This window comes from Bubalus bubalis, chromosome 3 (genome assembly GCF_019923935.1).
Source record: "Bubalus bubalis isolate 160015118507 breed Murrah chromosome 3, NDDB_SH_1, whole genome shotgun sequence".
Lineage (NCBI taxonomy): Eukaryota > Metazoa > Chordata > Mammalia > Artiodactyla > Bovidae > Bubalus > Bubalus bubalis.
In genome coordinates this window covers 76,672,188-76,694,042 of record NC_059159.1, presented here as the reverse complement: position 1 = coordinate 76,694,042, position 21,855 = coordinate 76,672,188, and the positions used below count along the sequence as shown (strand labels likewise).

Here is a 21,855-nt window from a genome sequence, read left to right as displayed (position 1 = left end):
CCCTGGGTCAGAAAGATCCCCTGGAAAAGGAAATGGCAACCCACTCCAATATTCTTGCCTGGAAAATACAATGGACAGAGGAGTCTTGTGAGCTAGCAGATTGCAAAGAATTGGACACGACTGAGTACATACATGCATGCATGTAATAATAAGTATTAGTTTGTGGAAATTAAAAAAAATGTGTGTGTTTGTGTATATATGTATGTACTTACATATGTGTATGAACATAAAATTTAATTTTGCTTATCTAAGTATAAAAACATCATTATATAGTGACTGTACCAAAACTTTTGCTAATTTTATTTGTATTACTTAAAAAAAAAAAGAAAAGAAAAGAAATAAAGATAACTTTAAGGAAGTAAGTTTCAATTTAAAGCAAATACATTGTCTATGGCCATACCACCCTGAATGTGCCCGATCATGTCTAAAAAAAAGTACGTTGAAAACCCAGGTTTTTGTTTTTTTGTTTTTTTTTTGATAACCTAGCTAATTTTATTTACAAATACATGTCAAATATTTAGAAAGGAATATGGAAGATAGCAATAACAACAACAACAAATACTTAAGAAAATGCAGTACTGTGCAACAATTACAAAGAAGGCAGAGAACTATGCATATTTCTATAAAACATGTAAATGTATCATTACTTTAAAATAACAATTTAAATAAAAAAAATAGCAAAAAACAGATAACAATTTAAAACAGAGGAAATCAGTGTAGATCTACCTTTTTAATGCACAGCTGGGCTTGAAGGTAGGCGAATTCACCAACAATGTATGCCAAGTTCAGAGTGCTTATGATAGATGTTTACACAAGAAGAGTTTAAGGCACAACATCAGCCATGTAGAGAAGAAGGCTTCAACTGTCACAGATAAATTACTGGAAAGCTAGTGAGAAGAAATTCTGTTCATTTGAAAAGTAATGCAATTCAATGAGGATTGCTATGTCTATGAGTATTTCTGATAAGTTTTGGAAAACTCATTAAGGCTGTGATCAAACTTAGGATGTGAAAACACTAGGAAATTCTCCTTTCAGATGACTAAATAATCATAATTCAAATTAAAATTTTCAAATAAATTGTCATGCTATAAAGTAAAACATCACAGCCTCAAAAAAAGTTAAGTTTTCCATGGTCTATAAATGCACAGAAGTAAACTAAAGATGGAGTAGCAGGGCACTTGGGTAGCAGAAATTGAAAAACTTATATGAGCAGCAGAGGTGTGAAATAAGACTGACTACTTGAACCATGGAGGCTGAAAATAAGTGGAAAACGCTGCCCATGGCTACAGCTGACATCAATCTGTGTACTTGTGGTTGTAGGAGAAATCATCGCAGAGCTTGAGTCAAGTTACTCTCTGGTTGGATAAATAGAGCTGGAATATCAACAATATTACTGTGAGACAAATTTTAGTCACTGATAGAACACCTGAGTCTGGGTTCGGAGTTACAAGAGTGCCCACAAAATCTATGAAGAGATAACTGTTAAATGCAAAGGAGGGAAATAGTGCACAAAAACATCTTCCCACAGAATTAGACCCAAATTCTCAAACTTCCTGAGAAAAACAATGGAAGGCACTAACAATATAGAGCAATCATGTTTTAATAGACTCACAGAACAATCTCTAAACGTCTTTAAAACCAATTAGCTCTATAAACTATAAAATGAGAGCATAATAGTCCTAAGAACAAAATAAGATACTAACAGCAGTTATTTATAGATTAGAATTATATAGACACGGATTTACAACACTTAGACAAACAGAGACCATATGTTGTTTAATGCTATTATCAGGCTTTTACATTTGTAAATAACCATATAGGTGCTTATATACTTGATTTTGCCTCTTGGCCTGCTTAGAGAAAAAATTTGCCTACTCTTGGTATACAAAATAGTAAAGCATATGCAACTTTGACCAATTTAGAGGAGGAAATCATCAAATCTCTTGTTAAATTTCCAACATTTCCAACAGAACAACTAATTCACGAGTTCTAAGTAAGTAGAACCTGTAATCCACCCCCTAGTATCTGTACATTTTTGTTACATAAATTAATAAAAAAAAAAGTGGATCAGCTCCAAATCTGGATGGTATCAGTAATTTTATTTTAGGCAAGGACTATACAAATGCCTTCAGAAGCAAGGTAAATACCTCTTCTTTCACTTGATACAAAGTTTATATACTTGGCAGGTTCAGGTGATCAGCTGCTAACACAGATGTCATTGATCTTGACTTCAGAGAGCCTACTGATTCTGTTTTAACTTGGCATACTTCAATAGGTCAGGATAATCTAGACATACCACACTTAGGTGACCACATAACTGGTTAATGCCCACAGTATTTTCAGTGTAAGATGCTGGCTAGAAGAATTTAATATGCATTTATTTCTAAAGGAAAAGCCTCAAGTTTATTTTAAACATTTCTACCAGTAGACTCTGGATAAAAATACAATTTGCTACATCTGCAAATTAAACCAAAGATGAGGAATATAATATAGAACCACACTGTGGCTAATTAAACTTCAATTTAAAGTTAACATAATTTAACACAATTAAAAATTCAGTCCCTCATTTCTATTAGCCATATTTCAAATGCTCAATAGCTGCATGTGTTAGTGGTTAGCATTTTGTATAGCACAGACTTAGAAGATTTCCAGCACTGCAAAAATGTGTACTAGACAGGGGAGTTGTAGAAGATAAACTAGGATTCAGACTGAACTTCATCCTATCTAGAAGCAGGATGAAGAATCAACTAACTACAAACTTGTTGCCTTAGCTAATAAAATACATCTGATTTTGCCTATGAGGTAGTGAGTACAGTTTTGAATACATTTGGAGAGGGAAATGGCAACCCACTCCAGTGCTCTTGCCTGGAGAATCCCAGGGATGGCAGAGCCTGGTGGGCTGCCATCTATGTGGTTGCACAGAGTCGGACACGACTAAAGCGACTTAGCAGCAGCAGCAGAATACTTTCGGTAAATACCTATGTGGAGATGACAAATAAGTGGAGATATAGCATAATGCTCAAATGTCTGATGTCAAAGACAAAAATAAATATTAACTTCTAGGTTTTTTGCTGAAATTGTGAAATGGTTTTACTGATGACTAGAATAGAGACCTTTAGTTACTAAATCATGTCCAACTCTTTGCTATCCTCCACTATCCATAGTTTGTGGCTAGACCTTTGAGGGACACTGTGTCAGTCACTTACTAATCTCCGTTACTAACAATATAATAGAAAGCACTGTAGCTAGTTAGAGGAGAAAAATATTAAGAAATTAAACTAAAAAAATTATAGGTGACTTCTAGAGATTCAGGCTTAGAGATGATGCAGTCAAACATTTCCTGACTATATCATGGGAATGAACCACCAAAAACTCTGACACTGTAATTGGCATCACTGGCACCAGCCGAGGAGGTGGACTCTTTGTCTTGTGCTTGTAGGGTGGGTGCTTGTAGGGTGGATGCTTCCAGCTCCATTCTCAGCCAGCCTTGTTCCTCATTTCCCAATTAAAGCCTATGGATGTACTTGACCTGGCAGAGCCTAATTTCCACGTCTGCTTTGGCCCCTGGAGGCAAACAGCTGATTCATTGGAAAATACCCTGATGCTGGGAAAGACTGAAGGCAAAAGAAAAAGGGGGCAGCAAGAAGGTAAGATCCTTTAACAGCATCACTGACTCAATGGACATGAATTTGAGCAAGCTCCTGGCGATAGTTGAAGATAGAGGACCTGGCATGCCACCCATGCCACCCCAGCTCATGGGGGCGCAAATAGTCAGACATGACTTAGTGAATGAACAACAACAACAATGCCTTCTTAGCTTAAAAACCAAAACAGGGTTTTCCTAAATTCTACCTTAAGGATGCACAACTCATACTGTATGAAGTGTACCAAAACATGGGATGCATTTTTTAAAACAGCCAGAAATCTTGACTGAAGTTCATGATAATATGGATATCCTCAGCAAAGGAAGAGTACACAGCTAAACTACGTAAAAATTGTCAGAATCAAGAAAGTCATGGGACAAAGGATTTTTAGAAATGAAGGGTGACCACCCATGTCAAATGCAATAGGGAGACAATTGAAGAAACAACTATTTTAAATTTAATTTTGTAAAAGATGAACCAGTTGATGTTAACTCATGAGCTTTGTGTGAGAAAATGAAAATGTTAAGTAAAAATTAACTCTGGTAAAACACTCATTTCACTTGTTTGTCCAGTTACTGGGTTAACAAGCCATCTACTTTGTGCTGGTGGTACATTACATGAATGATCTAATTGTGTCTCCGCTTCAAACCATATTTATTTCCTTTGTATAGATAAAGCAAACTGAACTTCAGAGACATTAAATATTTTGCCCAAGGGAACAAAACTGGTAGGTACTAGAGCTGGGCATCAAAAGAGAATACAGCAGCTCCATTGTTCATTATCTTTCCATTGTGTTTTGCTCCCTAATATTATTAGGCTTTGGCCTCAGCAGGCTGTAGGACAAGTATAAAAGCATCTGAAAGAACAAAAAAGAAAAAAAAACAATGTGCTGGATGTTAAAATAAGTTAACTGACAGATAAATGAACAACCAATTCCCAGAGAGTACTTATCAAGTTAGATCAATTAATAAGATAATATTAATTAATAAGATAAACTATTTGGTTCTCTGCATATGTTGCTATGTTTTTACAATAACAAAGTTGAAAATTTGGGAGATAGCATGTTTAATCCTGTTACTGTTGTTTTTATTTTTATTTTCACATATACTTCTAATTTTGCTATTCTCCTTCATTTTACTTCCTGTTTCTGCTGTGTTGACTTAAATCATAGCTTTGGTTTAATTCCTAGTTTCATCACTCAGTACAAATTAGTTGACAGTCTATTGATCCAATCAATGAATGATTATTTACTGCTCACCATGTATCAGGTCTTTTTCTAGGTTCTGGGAATATAACTAATGAGCAAGGTAGTTGCAGACTCCGGCTTCATGAAGTCTGGGTTTCTAAGCTAATGTTTCTTCATCTATAAGGTGGAAATTGTACTCTGCACTTAAAATTTACTGTAAATGAATAAGCAGATGCATCTAAAAATATTAGCACAGTGGTGACTAGTTTATTTATTTATTAACTACTAATTTACCCATTACAACCACTGTTTCTGTATGCTTATGTTTTATCTTGGTAATTTCTCCTCACTGTTATGATTAAATATTCCTGACAACCTATTGGTCTAGTACTCTGATTATGGTATTCCTGGATTGCCCTATAAACTAGATTTACTCATGTCTGTTGCATATTCTTTTTACCCCTTGATGAACTTCTTTGAAGGACTGGTATGTCTTCCTTTGACCTAATAGTAAATTCTAATGCCTTTCATCATCTGCCTCCATAAATGCCCCATTATTTTTTCTGCTGGATCTACTCCATAGGTTCACAAAGTTTTGAGTACACAGGATTCACCTAGGGAACTAGTTCAAATGCATTTCTCCACCACCACCTTCAATTGCTGGATACCGACTATTGGAATACATTCTTACTAAAGAACAAGCCTTGAGAGATCCAAGACTTAGATAATTATAGGTTATTATAGGCTGAAATGTATCCCTCTAAAATTCTTATGTGGAATCCCTAGCCCACGATACTTCTGAATGTAAGTGTATTTGGAGGCAGAGCCTTAAAAGAAGTGATCAACTTAAAACAAGGCCATTAGGATGATCCCTAATCCAATCTGACTATGCTGCTGCTAAGTCACTTCAGTCGTGTCTGATGCTGTGCGACCCCATAGATGGAAGCCCACCAGGCTCCCCCATCCCTGGGATTCTCCAGGCAAGAGTACTGGAGTGGGTTGCCATTTCCTTCTCCAATGCCTGAAAGTGAAAAGTGAAAGGGAAGTTGCTCAGTCATGCCCGACTCTTAGCGACCCCATGGACTGCAGCCTACCAGGCTCCTCCATCCATGGGATTTTCCAGGCAAGAGTACTGGAGTGGGGTGCCATTGCCTTCTCCGATCTGACTATGGTGCTTATTAAAAGAGGGAATTTGGACATCAGCATGCACACACAGAGACAAGAGGACATAACAAGAAGGTGGCCATACACAAGCCAATGGAAAGAACCTCAGGAGAAACCAAACCTACTGACACCTGCATCTTGGACTACTAGCCTCAACATAAAAAAAAACAAACAAAAAAAAAACTGTTGTTTAAGCCAGACTGTTTCTGGAAATCTAAGCAAACTAATACATATGATAAAATTTATATATAGTAAATAAAGAGTGCATGTACTTTCCCAAGTTCAATGAACTCAAAAAGAAGTAGAGATATGATTCAAACATAGATCGTTTAATCTAAGTAAACTTTTTTTTTACATTATGCTACATTGGCTCACATAAACAGCAGTACAATTGTCAGGTTATTAAACATAAGTCTTGGCTAACAGTGAGACTTCTAAGATATTCTCAAGGGAGATCATGGCATTTTCCCATATAGAGTTGCACATGTGGTAGTTGAGTAAGGATGAAAGGACTGACAAAACGATCCATCATTCAGAGTTCATCCCTATAATCCTAGTCTACGGTTCAATGTTCCCCTCTAATATCTGCTAGTCATACAGACTTCCTCTTTAAATTTTCCAACTGATGCGGTTACTTGTCAGTGAAAAAAGAGCTGCACTGATTTTCAACTGTTTTATTTCTTGTCTTGAAATCATCAGAATGAAGAGGGTAAGACCAAAATCTTTTCTGTAATCTGTGATGTAAATTTCACCTGCCTGTTTTCAGTCATCACAGTCAGTCAGTCCACAGTCTAAGTTGAAAACTGATTTCCAACAGACAATTTTTTATTATAACTCATCTAACCTTTACTGTATAAGAAAAACTTATCTCTGATCTCACTTTTTGTGTGTGTGATGTGTTTTGGGATTGTAAAAAAGTCCTTGAGATTTTCCTATTTTTGTGGGTGTCAGTATTTTCAGAGACATGATTCACAGAGGATAGAATCATTTTCAAGGAGTATGAAATTCTGAGTCTGCAGCCTCAATAAGACAAAGGTGAAGAAAAGGAATAAATGAAAATCTCTTGTATCTATAATGAACTTCAAAAGGCAAATTATAAATAACTCAGAATTTTTACCCAGTTATTACATAAGCTTACATTATGCTATTCAAGTTCATAATCAAAATAATGAAGGTGAAACCTTCTATTAGAAAATAATACATCCTTCAGATTAAGACACTGCACTGCTCCCAGTTGCAAAAATAAAATGTCCTAATGAAGCTAAAGTTGTGAGATTAATTGCTGTCATATAGTCATTTTTAATGAAGAGTAACAATTGACTTGACAGGCTAATTATTATAACATCCTGGGTCCACAGTATGCAATAAGAGTGTAATGTACCAGTCAATCAAACTCTTTCATTTCTGTTACTGTGCTTGAAATCCTCAACTTTCTTTGTTTGTCATATTAACTAGATGACATATGGAAATTACTAAAGGTGTTACCCTCAAGAGAGAACAGAAACATGAAATATTCTGCTCATATTTCTACTGCAATTGATGCTGTGAGATGGCTTTGGCTACACTGAGGAAAAACTCTTCCCAATTTTATAATAATTATTATATTACCATGGGGCATACTGACATGGAAATTTTGATAAGAATCACTAAAGCTTAGAGCATTCCATTGTTAGTATAGGTTCTTGTAGAATAGAAAAAGATTAGAAAAGCTTTAAAATAAACTCCCTAATGAAAGGAATGTTAGAAGATACTATAATATGTAGAAGTTATTGCTGGTGTTGCTAGATTGTTTTAACAAAATTTTTCAGTCACTCTATTCTTTCTGTATATAAAGTGTTAGCTGCAAAGTCATGTCCAACTCTTTGCAACCCCATGGGCTCTAGCTCTCCAGGATCCTCTGTCCATGGAATTCTCCAGGCAAGAATACTGGAGTGGGTAGCCATTTCTCCAGAAGATCTTCTGGACCCAGGAAACAGGGTCTCCTGCATTGCAGGCCAAAGAAAGTATATCTTCTGGGGAGTTTTATTTTTTAAGAGCTTATGTTTAAAATTTATTACCTGAATGTGTGCGATTCTTCCTTTTAATGCAATTCAACGTTTCTAATGTACCTACCCAATCATGTTTGCATATTATCCTCACATTTATACTGAGAGATCCTGCCATCAAAATATACAAAGAAATCTACAGTGAAAGGAGGAATGTGAAGCAACTGGTCCAGAAGTCAAGCACGTGAAAGGACAGAAATGGAAAATACTGTTTAGCAATGCAGCGTGGGTGAGAATTCAAAAATGATTTTCAAGATGTCATTGAGATACTACTATGATAAAACAGTGCCAAAGTACTTATACAAGGTGTCTGTGCATCATATCTGATGAGAAGAAATTGAATTTTGTGCATCTAATCTAAGATGGTGTCAGTTGTAAGAGTACCACTACCAACGTTACTGACTCAACACTTTATCATTTAGAAATTTTATAATCATTGGAAGAGCTTTATACACATATTCTAATAAAGATATTTATCACATACCTCTTGGTTAGATATCTATAAGAATAAAAGAAAAAATAACTGATCAAATGATTCCTAAAATTTATATCCAACTCAAGATTTCTGAAATATTCTTTGACTTGATGTAAAAAGTGTCTATATGGTCTTCACAGTATTGTTCCCTGGAACACCAAGAGAGTTGGTAATGCAGCATTTTTAAGAGTGCTAACTATTGTCTTGGTTTTTAATGTATGTACTCAGTCACATTTGACTTATTTGTCATCCCATGGACTGTAGCCCACCAGGCTCCTCTGTCGATGGAATTTTCCAGGCAAGAATACTGGACTGGGTTGCCATTTTTTTACTCCAGAGGATCAGGAATCGAACCCTCATCTCTTTTGTCTCCTGTACTGGCAGGCAGATTATTTACCACTGTGTCACTTGGGAAGTCCCACTGTCCTTGTTATTTCCTCCTAAGTTTCTGGCAATTCTTTATCTGTTGACACTACTCTTTGTTCTTTTCACTAAGAGATATCAACAGGTTCAGTTAGTTCAGTTGCTCAGTCATGTTCGACTCTTTGCGACCCCATGGACTGAAGCACGCCAGGCCTCCCTGTCCATCACCAACTCCTGGAGCTTACTCAAACTCATGTCCACTGAGTTGGTGACGCCATCCAACCATCTAATCCTCTGTCATCCCCTTCTCCTCCTGACCTCAATCTTTCCCAGCATCAGGGTCTTTTCCAAGGAGTCAGTGCTTTGCATCAGGTGGCCAAAGTATTGGAGTTTCAGCTTCAGCATCAGTCCTTCCAATGAACACCCAGGACTGATCTCCTTTAGGATGGACTGGTTGGATCTCCTTGCAGTCCAAGGGACTCTCAAGAGTTTTCTGCAATACCACAGTTCAAAAGCATCAATTCTTTGGCTCTCAACTTTCTTTATAGTTCAACTCTCACATCCATACATGACCACTGGAAAAACCATAGTTTTGACTAGATGGAACTTTGTTGGCAAAGTAATGTCTCTGCTTTTTAATATGCTGTCTAGGTTGGTCATAGCTTTTCTTGCAAGGGGCAAGCAGTCAACAGGTTATCAAATAGCAATCAAAACTCCTATATCTTTCACATTTGTATCCGGACTGGAACATGGTGGGGTTGTCTTTGTCTACTCAGATAATAGGAATAGTAGCCAAGTTTCTGCATGAACAGAGCATAACTACATCCCAATGTCACTAGACCAACAGAGACCATATTACACCACTGAAGGATAAGATGTAGCTCAATTTCAGATATTAAAATGTGAAAAACAATGTCACAAAGTTGAAGAACATGATAGGCTTCACCAGGGTTATTCCATTCCTGTAAACAATTCTAAAACATATCCTTTTTCTAGAAACAACTAAGAAATAGAGTTTCTGTAGCTATTCCATTTTTCTTGCTTAAAATAATGAAATGAAGAAAGATGGGCTCTATCATGGGGTAGAACATAAGATACCATTTACTGTAGCTCACAGAGTTCTAGTCATTCTCCCACATGCAAAGGGTATTATTAGTCTTCATCAAAATAGGGCTCCTTTAATTGGAAATTCAGATCCAAGACAGTACTTGAAAATGATCAAATCATGTTATTGGATGGTGGTACATGCATATCTGGAGCTTCCCAGGTGGCACAGTGATAAAGAATCTGTCTGCAATGCAGGAGACATGGGTTCGATCCCTGGGTCAGAAAGATACCCAGGAGAAGGAAATGGCAACCCACACCAGTATTCTTGCCTGGGAAATCCCAAGGATGGAGGAGCCTGGTGGGCTATAGTCCATGGGGTCGTAGTCTGACACTAATGAGCAACCGAGCACACACACGTGCATTATCTAGCATAATTGAAGCATATACTTCAAATAAGAATGAGGGTAATGGATTGGTTTGATTCTGATTATCTAATCTCTTCTCTTTAGGCTGCTGTTAAAAATACACTAGCTATGAATAAATAAATAAATATCTCAGGCCTGATCTTGGACCTCCGTGTTTTAAAATTTTGCCTATCTTTGGTTCTCTTGTATACCTTTCAGGGAATAACAAATGCACTCCGCACTATAACGTCTTATTGCAAGGTCTTTGCTACATTAAATATAAAAGCACTGCTTTGCTTCTGCCCTTTAGTCAGTTGTTTCTTCTGATCTCAGGACTACCTTAACTCCATTTTCCATGTTTCTCTTATAATGTCGCATCCCTTCTCGGCCTTTTTTTTTCTTCTAAACTGTACATCTGTCTTCACTATGTATTTCACCTTTGGATACTTTTTCCTGGAGAACTGGTTCAGTCTACCTAGTTCTCCAAGCCTATGATTTCCAGGCAATTCCTAGACTCTGTCAGTAAAATAATTGTATGTGGAGGTATAATCTTTCATGTGTATATCTGTTTAATACTTTACTAATTTTTAATAATTGTTTTTTAGCCCAACTTCTAATAACTGATTAAGTCATTGGTGAACTGTCTCCTGCATTACAGGCAGATTCTTTACCATTTGAACTACCAGAGAAGCCCCTTCTTAATTAATATTACTGATAGAATAGTTGGGAAGAGGAGGGAAACTGTCAATCCTGCTCTTGTATTATTATTTACTTATACTTATATTAGTTTAGTTTTTAATCTATAGGTCTTTAAATGGATATTTTCAAACCATTTTTTTTTTGTGATGGTAAATGTAGTTAAAATTAAATAACATAGACTTTAAGTCCTCTTAACTTAGGCAACTATAAATTGCAATGTCCTAATAAACTAAAAGAACCACACAGTAAGTAAAAGCCTCTAAAGCCCCAAATTGTAGATTTCGCTTCCTTTACTTAGATTGCCTCCCATGTGTTGATATATTCGACCAAGGGCCACTTGACAAGTTAAACGATTCCAATCTTCCATTAATTATAAATGAAACTTAATTTCTTTATTATCCATAGATATATAGAAGTTATTACTGTGCTTTCTTTCCTAATTTTAATGGGTCATCTCACATAGTTCCTAGCATGCACTGATTCCTCTTGGAGGTCACTGCTCTGAAATAAACCCTTTGACCTCTTTGTCACAAGGTCATGACCCCACTGCTTGCATCTTTCTTCCATTCCTCATTCTGATGATCTCTGTCTACACAAGCTTTACTGGCTGGGAAGAAAATCTAGCTTCCTGAAAAGAGCAGACCAAAGAGAAATAAAATAATTCTGTCTCCATATAGCTTTCTTGTTTCTGAAAGAAAACACGCCCCCTCAGGTATAGAGCAAGGAAAAAAATGAACATATACCAAAATATGCCAACTTGCTTTGAATTCTTACAGTTGCTGATGAAAAGTAATTCACCTTTAGCTCTTCCTTATCTACTCTAAATCGTATAGGCAAATTTCTCTTTTTTTCCTAGTTTTCTTTCTTACTGGGAGATGAATAATATCAATGAACAGAAATAAAATCACTCCTTTTTCTCCTTTACTACTTTCTTTTATTGCTTTGCAATTTTTTTGAACCTAAGTACCATTACATATTTCCAAAATAAACCTGGCTTTCTTATTTTGATGAGAAGTGCGTCAGTTCTCAATATTTAGTTAACATTGACCACCTACTCTCCGTGACACATATGTTAAGAACTGGAAATTAAAAATATGCTCATAAAGTCTTCAAGGACTCAGGGTCTAGTGAACAAGACATGCACACTATGCAATTCTAATAAAATCTTCTATGCATATCCTGCAAGTAAGTATACAAGTAAGTGAAGTTACTCAGTTGCGTCCAAATCTTTGTGACCCCATAGACTGTAGCCCACCAGGTTCCTCAATCCATGGGATTTTCCAGGAAAGAATACTGGAGTGGTGACAAACAAAAGAATAATTAATTTTGCTTAAAAAGAAGAGATTTTGGTCTTAAATGATGAATGATTGTTTGGAACTTTATAGGGAGCATGAAAGCTAAAAAAAAAAAAAATGCCTGGAGCATAAAAACAAACAAACAAACAAATCCTTGGCTCCAGTTCATGTATAATAAGTAAGAAAGAAAGAGAGAATGACTACACACAAAACTCAGCTTAGTTAAAAACGTTTTTTCCAAAAGATAAAAATCTCAAATTCATCCAAACTGAGATGTTTTATTAACAATATTTCATGAGTCAGCTGTTTATCTTTATAATTTGGCCGGGGGTATAATCCATATATAAGTTAGAGCTGTTTTTGTTTTAAACAGCAGAATAAATATTTTTTGCTAATTCCATCATACATTTAACGATGGAATTACTATTTGCCTTCAAACTTAATTTGAAAGCAAATTAAGTAGCTGAGAAATTATAATAAAATCTAAGAAAAGGAAGAAAACAGAGTAGGCTAATGATTTGTGTCAAATAACTCACACATACTTTATTCTGTTTCCATAGAATAGCTCAGTTTCAAATATTTTATATCACATCTTTCTCATAAAGATTAACTTTTGCAAGAGTAAGAGTCTAATTCATTTAACATGAGTCTTGGTACCTGGGAGACAAAGGAGCAACCCACTTAGAATTGGGCAGGGTAGTTTTCTAATAAGAGGCATTGTGACCAAAGGAGCATGGAACAAAAGGTGTCTGCAAAAATAACACTAGTCAATTTCACTACTTGGTATCTTGGCATAAACACATTTTATTTCATACTGCCAATTCAACACACACATAACATCCTTTACTATGGCTTAGATGGTAAAGAATCTGTCTGCAATGCAGGACACCTGGGTTCGATCCCTGGGTTGGGAAGATCCCCTGAGAAGGAAATGGCAACCCAGTATCCTGGCAACTTCAGTATTTTAGCCTGGGAAATTCCATGGACAGAGAAGCCTGGAGGGCTACAGTCCATGAGTCGCAAAGAGTCAAACACAACTGAGAAACTAACACTTTCACTTTCATATCATACAAACATATACATTATAAATGCATATGCATTAAATCTATAATATATCTAAATATATAACATATGAAAAAATCTCTTCCTTGTGTCCCCCAAAGAGGGGCAACTCTAACCAAGTTAACCATGGCAATTTCATGATCTCTGAATGACTCACATTCTTTTTTCTCTTGCCCTGACTTTTTCTTTCCAGATATCTTCTAATCTATGCCATGTATGACCATAATCACTATGCCTCTTATTAATAGTATGAGTAAAGAAGAGGAAAACTATGATTTTTGTTTTTCAGTGTAACCTAATAAGAAAACATTATCATTTTGCTTCTACTGCTGCTGCTAAGTCACTTCAGTCTTTGTCCGACTCTGTGCGACCCCATAGACGGCAGCCCACCAGGCTCCCCCGTCCCTGGGATTCTCCAGGCAAGAATACTGGAGTGGGTTGCCATATCCTTCTCCAATGCATGGAAGTGAAAAGTGAAAGTGAAGTCACTCAGTCGTGCCCGACTCTTAGCGACCCCATGGACTGCAGCCCACCAGGCTCCTCTGTCCATGAGATTTTCCAGGCAAGAGTACTGGAGTGGGTTGCCATTGCCTTCTCCGATTTTGCTTCTAGAATTGTCCATATCTATAACTTTACATTTATGGTGCTCCTCCTTCTATTTCATCTATATTTTGCTTAACAACCCAGCTAATTGGAGTATATGACCAAAATCTTATTTTAAGAAGATCTGATAAGATACTCTGGAGTAGGAAATAGCAACCCACTCCAGCGTTCATGCCTGGAATATTCCACAACAGAAGAGCCTGGCAGAATAAAATCCATGGGTTACAAAGAGTCAGGAACAACTGAGCAACTGAGCACGCACACACACACATACACAATGCCTAGATTACACTTCAGTGGTCTTCTTTTAAAAATTACAGTTGTTTAAATAATGCCCCCCTCTCCCCGACACACACACATAGAGATCTTGAAGAAGGCAATGGCAACCCACTCCAGTGTTCTTGCCTGGAGAATCCCAGGGACGGGGGATCCTGGTGGGCTGCCATCTATGGGGTCGCACAGAGTCAGACAAGACTGAAGCGACTTAGCAGCATCAGCAGCACACAGAGATCTTACATTCTTCTCATAGACCTTTTTCTAAGAAAAAAATCTATTTCTCAATGATTTAAGTTATCTTGTCGCTATAGAGCTAACTGAAGCAGAAGATATTAAGAAGAGGTGGCAAGAATACATAGAAGAATTATACAAAAAAGATCTTAATGACCTGGATAACCATGATTGAATTCAGCTGAGCTATTTCAAATCCTAAAAGATGATGTTAATGTAAAGAGCTGCACTCAATATGCCAGCAAATTTGGAAAACTCAGCAGGGGCACAGGACTGGAGAAAAGTTAGTTTCATTCCAATCCCAAAGAAGGGCAATGCCAAAGAATGTTCAAATTACTCCACAATTATACTCATTTCACATGCTAGCAAGGTAATGTTCAAAATCTTAAAAGCTAGGCTTCAACAGTAAGTCAACTGAGAACTTCCAGATGTTCAAGCTGGATTTGGAAAAGGCAGAGGAGCCAGAGGTCAAATTGTCAACATCTGCTGGATCATAGAAAAAGCAAGACAATTCCAGAAAAACATCTACTTATGCTTCATTGACTACACTAAAGCCTTTGTGTGGATCACAACAAACTGTGGAAAATTCTTACAGAGATGGGAATACCAGGCCACCTTACCTGCTTCCTGAGAAACCTGTAAGCAGGTCAAGAAACAAGAGTTAGAACCAAACATGGAACAGACTGATTCATATTGGAAAAGGAGTACATTAAGGCTGTATGTTGTCACTCTGCTTATTTAATTATATGCAGAGTATATCATGCAAAATGCCGGGCTGGATGAAGGACAAGCTGGAATCAAGATTGCCAGGAGAAATATCAATAACCTCAAATACGCAGATGACACCACCCTTTTGGCAGAAAGTGAAGAAGAAATAAAGAGCCTGTTGATGAAGTTGAAAGGGGAGAGTGAAAAAACTGGCTTAAAAGTCAACATTCAAAAAACTAAGATCACGGCATCCAGTCTGATTACTTCATGGCAAATAGATGGAAAACAATGGAAACAGTAACAAATTTTCTTTTCTTGGGCTCCAAAATCACTGAGAATTGTGACTTTAGCCATGAAATTAAAAGATGCTTGCTCCTTGGAAGGAAAGCTATGACAAACCTAGACAGCATATTAAAAAGCAGAGACATTAGTTTTTCAATATAGGTCCATATAGTCAAAGCTATGGTTTTTCCAGTAGTCATGTACAGATGTGAGATTTGGACCATAAAGAAGGCTGAGTGCCAAAGAGTTGATGCTTTTGAACTGTGGTCTTGTAGAAGACTCTTGAGAGTCTGGTGGACTGCAAGGAGATCAAATCTGTCAACCTAAAGGAAATCAACCCTAAATACACATTGCAAGGACTGATGCTGATGCTGAAGCTCCGATACTTTGGCCATCTGTTCTGAATAGCCAACTCACTGGAAATGACCCTGTTGCTGGGATAGATTGAGGACAGGAGGAAAAGAGGGTGACAGAAGGTCAGATGGTTTGATGGCGTCATTGACTCAATGGACATGAGTTTGAGCAAACTCTGGGAGATGGTGAAGGACAGAGAAGCTTTGTGTGATGCAGTCCATGGGGTCACAAGGCAGCCAGGACTGGGGAGGTGATTAAGACACATGGCCCACCATACACTCACCAAGCACCTGGTCACCTGAGCTGCTCAGACCTGGGGAGGGTACAAAATGCATGCCCAATCCAGAGTATTCAATTCAGTTCAGTCTCTCAGTTGTATCCAACTCTTTGGGACCCCGTGAACTGCAGCACGCCAGGCTTCCCTGTCTATCATCAACTCCCATAGCCTACTCAAACTCTGGGAGCCTACTCAAACTGGTGTTGGTGATGCCATCCAACCATCTCATCCTCTGTCGTCCCCTTCTCTCCCAAAGGCAGAGAGGCAGGCTTGTGACAGCCAGAGCTGGAAGGCAAGGGGATGCTACAATCTCGGTCCCAGAGAGGGCATCTTCCACCAAACTGTGAGCAGGCTCCCAGCTGCTAACCACGTCTTCCTGAGATCCTGGATGGTTGACATCTGCCAGGAGGGTTGCAGCCTGAGATCAGCTCTGCGAAGGAGACACATGGCACACCTGAGACAGTGCTCTTGCAGCACACCCAGGAAACTGAACAGCCAGGACTGGGGAGGTGATTAAGACAAATGGCCCACCTGGGACAGTGCACTCACCAAGCACCTGGCCACCTGAACTTCTCAGACCTGGGAAGGGCACAAAACGCATGCCCAATCCAGAAAGATTGAATCAGAACTGTGTTTGGTGTTTCCTGTGTAGGTATGGGTCACCAGTGGCCTGCCACAGGGGCTCTGGGTGCTGCAGACCTGGGTATGGCATAAGCCCTCTTGGAGGAGGTTGCCATTAACCTCACCATAGAACCACCAGAACTTACATAGGACTGGGGAAACAGACTCTTGGAGGGCACAAACAAAACCTGTGTGCACCAGGACCCAGGAGAAAGGAGTAGTGACCCCACAAGAAACTGACCCAGACATGCTGATGAGTGTCCAGGAGTCTCTGGTGGAGGCATGGATTGGTGGTGGCCTGCTTGAGGGTCAGAGGCACTGAGTGCAGCAGTGCCTGCATGGGACCTTTTGAAGGAGGTCACCATTATCTTCATTACCTCCACTATAGTTTGGCCTCAGGTCAAGCAACAGGGAGGGAATACAGCCCTGCCCATCAACAGAAAATTGGATTAAAGATTTACTGAGCATGGCCCAACCATAAGAACAAGACCCAGTTTCTGCCTCAGTTAGTCTCTCCCATCAGGAAGCTTCCATAAGCCTCTTATCCTTCTCCATCAGAGGGCAGACAGAACGCAAACCACAATCACAGAAAACTAACCAAACTGATCACGTGGACCATAGCCTTGTCTAGCTCAATAAAACTATGAGCCATGCCCTGTAGGGCCACCCAAGATGGACAGGTCATGGTGGAGAGTTATGACAAAATGTGGTCCACTGAAGAAGGGAATGGCAAACCACTTCAGTATTCTTGAACAGCATGAAAAGGCAAAAAACACAACAACAACAACAACAACAAAAAACATAAGATCTATTTTGCTGTACTCTCTTACTTTGTGATACTCTTAAACGCCTTCACATAGCACAAACTCTTATTTTCTGGACATTAACATCACAATACTTTCATTGTCACACAATAATGACTGTGACATTAAGTTAGCCAACAGAATGAATTAAATTGAGACAAAAACAAGAATACAAGAGAGTGGCAGATTGAATGCTGCTGCTGCTACTGCTGCTAAGTCACTCAGTCATGTCCGACTCTGTGCGAACCCACAGACCACAGCCCACCAGGCTCCACCATCCCTGGGATTCTCCAGGCAAGAACACTGGAGTGGGTTGCCATTTCCTTCTCTAGTGCATGAAAGTGAAAAGTGAAAGTGAAGTCTGAAGTCGCTCAGTTGTGTCTGACTCTTTGTGACCCCATGGACTGCAGCCTACCAGGCTCCTCCGTCCATGGGGTTTTCCAGTCAAGAGTACTGGAGTGGGTTGCCATTGCCTTCTCTGGCAGATTGAATAAAGGTCCCCAAATATGTTCTCATTCTAATCCCTAAAACCCATCAGTATATTTCTTTACATGGCAAAAAATCTTTGCATGGGGTGATTAAGAAATTTTCAATGGTAGATTATCCAGGTGGGTCCAATGTAATCATAAGAATTCTTACAAAAAGTATACCAGGAAGGTCAAAATCAGACAAAGAGTTGTGATGAGAGATACAGGGGTTGGAGCAATTTGTGGCCACTAACTAAGGCATTCAGGCCATCTCTGGAAGGTAGAAAAGGCATGGAAACAGAGTCTCATTGTAGAGTTAAACATTGTAGTCTAATTGTACAAGTTACACGTTGTAGACTTCTGATTACATATTTTTTTGTTGTTTTAGTCCACTAAAGGACTAGAAGTTAGCCTGTCTTTTGTTTTTCGCTACCAAATTTGCAGCAATCTCCCATAGCAGGAGTAGAAAACTAATACAAACAGTATAAGGATATTATTGATTTTGCTGGGAAAAAAAACAAACTACTTTGTAGTTGATACCAACAGCCAGGAGCAGCATTACTTTATCCAATAAGGCTACAACATTAAGGAGAGTGTACAGGGACTGAATCAATTTTTTAAAAACTAAGCTTCCATAGTCCTATTATTTTCTAAGTCTCATCAGGAAATTTCACAGATCAAATTAAAGATTTGAACAGGGATAGTATGGAGGTTTCCACCTTGATTTTTTTTTTATTTTTTTTATTTTTAGGTCTTTGATGGTGAATAATACCTTGAATTTCCCAAGAATGTTATTACTTTTGTAGGGAGAACAGTCTCCAATAGTTTCTTCATCATTTCTTCAACAATAATTCTTACAGTAGAGCCTGTGGATAATTTCCCATTTTCTGAGAATATCTATTCAGGTTATTATTCTCAGTGTATGTGAAGAAAAAAAAAAATCAAATGGCTGAGTTTGAGATCAGAATTGGGCCTCTTCTATTTCCTGAACCCTCATAAAACCCTGTTCTTTTCAGCAGGTCATAGTAGTACATTTTATACCCAATTCTTTCCAAAATTTTCAGCTAGTTCTCATTACACAGTATTGTTTTGGATATTAATCCAGGTCTCTCTGTGTGGCTTCCCTGTTGGTCCGATGGCAAAGAATCTGCCTGCAATGTAGGAGACCTGGGTTCAATCCCTGGGTCAGGAAGATCCTTGGAGGAGGGCATGGCAACCCACTCCAGTACTCTTGGCTGGAGAATTCTATGGACAGAGGAGACTGGTGGGCTACAGTCCATGGGGTTACAAAAAGTTGAACATGAGTGAGCAACTAACACACAATGAAGGATTTATAGTACATATGATTGTGATACACATTTACAGTTTCCTCTATCATTAAGACACCACAGCAATTGTATTTCATTTCTAGTAGCCTCCTGGCTGTTTGTGGTATATATATGCAGACCATACACCATATGATCTGGTTACCTTTCAATCCATTATGCTCAATATGATAATCACGATCAGTGAACAGACGCACATGAAAGATACAATCCAGCTTTCCAACAATCAAAGTCTGTGACAGTACTTCTAGAAAGATATGGACAGGGAGTTTAGGTCTTTCAATGTCAGTTAGCAAATTGCATTCAGGTTTGCTCTTCCTAAAACAGAGGCAGCAGCTGTCTACTTAAGCTGGCTCAATAAATGTAAAAACTTTATTGAGAATAACAAGTTTGATAAGTTCAGCCTGATCCAAAACTATGTCCCCCTCCTCCATCCTTGGATAAGCATTCTCAAAATCCAGTCTTACAAATAATTTCCAGGTTTTGACTAGACAAATTAGCAAATTCCTGTAAATCCTCTGGGACTAACTCTTAGCTTAACTATTCTAATTCTGCATTTCAATCTCTGTACATATTCACAATTATGGCCAGTAGGCTCTCAACAATGCAGATTTCTCTTGCATGAGAAACATAGATTCTTTCCAGAAAAGGATGTTTCACAAGGATTTGAGAGAACTGGGTTCTCCAGCTGGTCTTATTCCCCATAATCTGGGCCCTACTTGTCCCAGCTATTGGGGATGTATTAGTTCTAGAGTTGTGCTCGATCTTCACAAAGGAAAACTGAAGAGGTTGTAAATACAACTAATTTATAATTCAGTAATCTACAGAACCAATCTATAAAGATTATTCTGATGATTTCAGCTTTATGGCTATACAAGGGAAGAGATTTTTTTTTTTTTTTTTTTTTTTTTTACAGAAAGGCCCTGAGTTTCAGTCCAAGCCTCAGGGTAAGAATTTAAAGATTTGAACTTGTCATTTTTTTGGTTTAAAAATATTGAATATTGTCAGAAACAACTATTGTTCCCCTTGCTTTCAGGATTATTTGACCTTTCTGTGCCATTCTGTGACAGAAGTTAGTCACCCAAAGCCTTGCTCTTGTTGAGCACATGGTACTAGGTGACCACAGGGAAATATTTAATTAGCTGTTAGACCACAGATTACCCTGAGGCAGTTATTTTCCAGTTCTGGAATGTTATGGGACTCTCAATGTCATTTCCTGCATTTCAATGTCATAATCCATTATAAATACCCCATATTTCACTGAGAGTCTATTGTGTGAAATGCATTCTAAATCTTTATTTCAGTTTCCTTGTATATGTGTTCTGGACAAATTTATCCTGTAAAACCTAACTTCATAATCAAATATAAAACTACACAAATAAGCTTTGTGTAGTTTATTTGAAAGGAGAAATATCAGGAGAGTTTCTGGGATTGGGTAGAGAAGGCAATGGCATCCCACTCCAGTACTCTTGCCTGGCAAATCCCATGGACGGAGGAACCTGGTAGGCTTCAGTCCACGGGGTCCTAGGAGTTTGACACGACTGAGTGACTTCACTTTCACTTCACTTGCATGAATTGGAGAAGGAAACGGCAACCCACTCCAGTGTTCTTGCCTGGAGAATCCCAGGGATGGGGAACCTTGGTGGGCTGCCATCTACGGGGTTGCACAGAGTTGGACACAACTGAGGCAACTAATCAGTAGTCCATTATAGTTCTAGTAGTTTTCCACCTTTGGGGACTGCTCCTTAAAATTCAAATATCTAGATGTGATTTGCCTAATTTTGGTCACTGTTTGCTAGTGACCACTGTTTGCTAGTTCACTCCACCTTTGCTAGTGTTGGTGGTGGAGGATATCATCTGGATTTGTAATTCCATCAAGAACACACTGACCGGAAAAAGTAGTGTGCTAAGGGAAGAAACAAAGCGAAGAGAGAAAGGAGTGAGAGAAACAAAGCAAAGAGAGAAAAGAGTGATCTCAGGCAAAAACAACAAATGACCAATAAAGCTTTGAAACATTATTGCACTCAGCTCTCAGATTCAACAGACTTGTATACATCTGTCTCTCTCATTTTATATACAATTTGTATACATAAATGAGAAAATCATTATTTCTTTCAGGGTGTTTGGCTTATATATAACAATCATATAAAAGCTAATTGAGAAGGCCATCCAATAACTAGCCTATAATCTATAAACATCCTAATTATTTAAATTATATCTTACCACATAAGTATCACATTTACTTTTATATCATTTGCAAGACTGCGTTCATAATATAATTATAGCATATGCATAATAAGTGATGTAATTTACATGCTCTAATTTAAAATGAACAAAACCTCAATTCTAGGTGGTTATAAAAATGCAGAAAGTATAGAAATTCTAGAAAGTAATATAAATGCAGCAAAGTATAAGGAAAGGAGGAAAGAATCTAGAAACTGCAGAGCTGGAATCAGTATCTGGCTGCTTCACTTTCACAGACTTTATAAACCTTTAAGATATATTTTTATGCCTAATTTAAAAA

General features: G+C 38.0%; 1 long non-coding RNA gene across 1 annotated transcript in view; it reads right to left on the bottom strand.

Moving 5' to 3' along the window:
* Positions 1 to 4,284: 4,284 nt before the first annotated feature.
* Positions 4,285 to 21,855, bottom strand: part of LOC123332758 — a 270,253-nt gene continuing 252,682 nt past the window's right edge. Inside the window, exon 3 of the long non-coding RNA XR_006549766.1 lies at positions 4,285 to 4,500. This is a non-coding gene — a long non-coding RNA (uncharacterized LOC123332758). The remainder of the gene's footprint in view (positions 4,501 to 21,855) is intronic.